This window comes from Tarenaya hassleriana, unplaced genomic scaffold, assembly GCF_000463585.1.
Source record: "Tarenaya hassleriana unplaced genomic scaffold, ASM46358v1 Cleome149, whole genome shotgun sequence".
Taxonomy (NCBI): domain Eukaryota; kingdom Viridiplantae; phylum Streptophyta; class Magnoliopsida; order Brassicales; family Cleomaceae; genus Tarenaya; species Tarenaya hassleriana.
Genome location: NW_010964912.1, coordinates 239,563 through 244,959, shown reverse-complemented (window position 1 = coordinate 244,959; position 5,397 = coordinate 239,563).

The window sequence follows — 5,397 nt, the reverse complement described above, 5'->3', positions numbered from 1 at the left end:
TATGTAGGGATTTGGTCCATGTGTTGTCTCAATATGCTCATAACGTTTTGTTCATATATTAGATCTACGCGATTATGATGTCTATGCATAGATATTAGAAAAAGCTTTCTAATAATATAAAGAAAGATTTATTTTGACATGTTTTCTGGAGGTTATGAAGTTAATAATATTATCAGTCAACAATCGACCAACTCATCGGTCATGGCTAGTTATTTGCCTCGAATTGTTGACCATATGGTGATGGCTAGCAATTCGAGTTGACTTCTAACTTATCAGATCATCTACCGGATAATGCATAGTAGTTTGAGTCGATTGTCAGATCATCGGATGATCCACCGAGAGATATATATCGATTTTTATCAATATGTAGGGATTCCGTCAATGTGTTGTCTAAATATGCTCATAACGTTTTGCTCATATATTAGACCTGTGATTATAGTGTCTATGCGTAGCTATTAGAAAAAGCTTTCTAATGATACAAAGAAAGATTTTGTTGGACATGTTTTATGAAAGCTATTAAGTTAATAATATGATCAGTCAACAATCGATGAGCTCATCGGGTATGGATAGTTATTTGGCTCAAATTGTTGACCATTTGGCGATGGATAGAATTCGAGTTGAGTTCTGAGTTACAGATCATCTAACGAACGATGCTTAGTAATTTGGATCGATTTTCAGATCATCAGGTTATCCAGCGAGAGATATATACCGATTTTTATCGATATGTAGGGATTCCGTCAATGTATTGTCTAAATATGCTCATAACTTTTTGCTCATATATTAGATCTACGCGATTATAGTGTCTACGTAGCTATTAGAAAACGCTTTCAAATGATACAAAGAAAGATTTTGTTGGACATGTTTTATGGAAGTTATGAAGTTAATAATATGATCAGTCAACAATCGACGAGCTCATCCGGAATGGATGGTTATTTGGCTCAAATTGTTGACCATTTGGCGATGTCTAAAATTCGAGTTGACTTCTGGATTACAGATCATCTACCGGACGATGCTTAGTAATTTGGATCGATTTTCACATCATCGGATCATCCACCGAGAGATATATATTGATTTTTATCGATATGTAGGGATTTCGTCAATGTTGTCTAAATCAGTTCATAACTTTTTGCTCATATATTAGATCTGCACGATTATGTTGTCTATGCGTATCTATTAGAAAATGCTTTCTAATGATACAAAGAAAGAATTTTTTGGACATGTTTTATGGAAGTTATGAAGTTAATAATATGATTAGTCAATAATCGACGAGCTCATCGGGCATGGATGGTTATTTCGCTCAAATTGTTGACCATTTGGCGATGGCTAGAATTCGAGTTGACTTCTGAGTTACAGATCATCTACCGGATGATGTTTAGTAATTTGGATTGATTTTCAGATCATCGGATTATCCACCGAGAGATATATACCGATTTTTATCGATATGTAGGGATTCGGTCCATGTGTTGTCTAAATATACTCATAACATTTTGTTCATTTATTAGATCTGCGCGATTATGGTGTATATGCATAGATATTAGAAAAAGCTTTCTAATGATATTAAGAAAGATTTATTTTGTCATGTTTTCTGGAAGTTATGAAGTTAATAATATTATCAGTCAACAATTGACCAACTCATCGGGCATGGATGGTTATTTGGCTCGAATTGTTGACCATATGGCGATGGCTAGCAATTCGAGTTGACTTCTAACTTATCAGATCATCTACCAGATGATGCATAATAGTTTGGGTCGATTTTCAGATCATCGGATTATCCACCGAGAGATATATACCGATTTTTATCGATATGTAGGGATTCTGTCAATGTGTTGTCTAAATATGCTCATAATGTTTTGCTCATATATTATATCTGCGCGATTATAGTGTCTATGGGTACCTATTAGAATAAGCTTTCTAATGATATAAAGAAAGATTTATTTTGACATGTTTTCTGGAAGTTATGAAGTTAATAATATGATCAAACAACAATCGACCAACTCATCGGGCATGGCTGATTATTTGCCTCGAATTGTTGACCATATGGCGGTGGCTAGCAATTCGAGTTGACTTCTAACTTATCAGATCATCTACGGATGATGCATAGTAGTTTGGGTCGATTTTATGATCATCGGATTATATACCTTGAGACATATACCGATTTTTATCGATATGTAGGGATTCTGTCAATGTATTGTCTAAATACGCTCATAACGTTTTGCTCATACATTAGAACTGCACGATTATAGTGTCGATGCGTAGCTATTAGAAAAAGCTTTCTAATCATATAAAGAAAGATTTTGTTGGACATGTTTTATGGATGTTATAAAGTAATAATATGATCAATCAATAATCGACGAGCTCATCAGGCATGGATGGTTATTTGGCTTAAATTGTTTACCATTTGGCGATAGGTAGAATTCGAGTTGACTTCTTAGTTACAGATCATCTACCGGATGATGATTAATAATTTGGATCGATTTTTCAGATCATCGGATTATCGACCGAGAGATATATACTGATTTTTATCGATATGCTCATAACATTTTGTTCATATATAAGATCTGCGCGATTATAGTGTCTATGCGTAGCTATTAGAAAATGTTTTCTAATGATACAAAGAAAGAATTTGTTGGACATGTTTTATGAAAGTTATGAAGTTAATAATATGATCAGTCAACAATCGATGAGCTCATCGGGCATGGATGGTTATTTGGCTCAAATTGTTGACCATTTGACGAGGGCTAGAATCCGAGTTGACTTCTGAGTTACAGATCATCTATCGGACGATGCCTAGTAATTTGGATCGATTTTCAGATCATCGGATTATCCACCGAGAGATATATACCGATTTTTATCGATATGTAGGGATTCGGTCCATGTGTTGTCTCAATATGGTCATAACAATTTGTCCATATATTAGATATGCGCGATTTTGGTGTCTATGCATAGATATTAGAAAAAACTTTCTAATAATATAAAGAAATATTTATTTTGATATGTTTTCTGGAAGTTATGAAGTTAATAATATTATCAGTCAACAATCGACCAACTCATTGGTCATGGCTGGTTATTTGCCTCGAATTGTTGACCATGTGGTGATGGCTAGCAATTAGACTTGACTTCTAACTTATCATATCATCTACCTGATAATGCATAGCAGTTTGGGTCAATTTTCAGATCATCGAATTATCCACCGAGAGATATATCTCGATTTCTATCAATATGTAGGGATTCCGTCAATGTGTTGTCTAAATATGCTCATAACGTTTTGCTCATATATTAGATCTGCGCGATTATAGTGTCTATGCGTAACTATTAGAAAAAGCTTTCTAATGATACAAAGAAAGATTTTGTTGGACATATTTTATGGAAGTTATGAAGTTAATAATATGATCAATCAACAATCGATGAGCTCATCGGGCATGGATGGTTATTTGGCTCAAATTGTTGACCATTTGACGATGGCTAGAATTCGAGTTGACTTCTGAGTTACAGATATCTAACGGACGATGCTTAATAATTTGGATCGATTTTCAGATCATCGGGTTATCCAGCGAGAGATATATATCGATTTTTATCGATATGTAGGAATTCGGTCCATGTGTTGTCTCAATATGCTCATAACGTTTTGCTCATATATTAGATCTGCACGATTATGGTGTCTATGCATAGATATTAGAAAAAGCTTTCTAATGATATAAAGAAAGATTTATTTTGACATGTGTTTGTGGAAGTTATGAAGTTAATAATATTATCAGTCAACAATCGACCAACTCATCGGGCATGGCTGATTGTTTGCCTCGAATTGTTGACCATATGGTGATTGCTTGCAATTCGAGTTGACTTCTAACTTATCAGATCATCTACCGCATGATACATAGTAGTTTGGGTCGATTTTCAAATCATCGTATTATCCATCGAGAGATATATACTGATTTTTATCGATATGTAGGGATTCTGTCAACGTTGTCTATATATGTTCATAACTTTTTGCTCATATAATAGATGTATGTGATTATGGTGTCTATGCGTAGCCTATTAGAAAAGGCTTTCTAATGGTATAAAGAAAGACTTTTTTGGACACGTTTTGTGGAAGTTATGAAGTTAATAATATGATCAGTCAACAATCGACCAACTCATCGGACATGGTTGGTTATTTGCCTCGAATTGTTGACCATGTGGCGATGGCTAGCAATTCGAGTTGACTTCTGAGTTATCAGATCATCTATCAGATGATGCATAGTAATTTGGGTCGATTTTCAGGTCATCGGATTATCCACCGAGAGATATATACCGATTTTTATCGATATGTAGGGATTCGGTCAATGTGTTGTCTAAATATACTCAAACCTTTTTGATATATATTAGATCTGCACGATTATGGTATCTAAGCGTAGCTATTAGAAAAGTTTTCTAATGATATAAAGAAAGATTTATTTTGACATGTTTTCTGGAAGTTATGAAGCTTATAATATGATCAGTCAATAATCGACTAACTGATTGGGCGTGGTTGATTATTTACCTCGAATTGTTAACCATATGGCGGTGACTAGAATTCGAGTTGACTTCTGAGTTACAGATCATCTACCGGATGATGCAAAGTAGTTTGGGTCGATTTTCAGATCATCGAATTATCCACCGAGACATATATAACGTTTTTTATCGATATGTAGGGATTCCGTCAATGTGTTGTCTAAATATGCTCATAACTTTTTGCTCATATAATAGATATGCGCGATTATAGTGTCTATGCGTAGCTATTAGAAAACGCTTTCTAATCATACAAAGAAAGATTTTGTTGGACATGTTTTATGGAAGTTATGAAGTTAATAATATGATCAGTAAACAATCGACGAGTTCATCGGGCATGGATGGTTATTTGGCTCAAATTGTTGACCATTTGGCGATGGCTAGAATTCGAGTTGACTTCTGAGTGACAGATCAACTAACGGACGTACGATGCTTAGTAATTTGGATCAGATCATCGAATTATCCACTGAGGGATATATACCGATTTTTATCGATATGTAAGGATTCTGTCCATGTGCTGTCTCAATATGCTCATAACATTTTGCTCATATATTAGATCTACGCAATTATGGTGTCTATACATAGATATTAGAAAAAGCTTTCTAATGATATAAAGAAAGATTTATTTTGACATGTTTTCTAGAAGTTATGAAGTTAATAATATTATCAGTCAAAAACCGACCAACTCATCGGGCATGGCTGGTTATTTGCCTCGAATTGTTGACTGTATGGAGATAACTAGCAATTCGAATTGACTTCTAACTTATCAGATCATCTACCGGATGATGCATAGTAGTTTGGATCGATTTTCAGATCATCGGATTATCCACCGAGAGATATATACCGATTTTTATCGATATGTAGGGATTC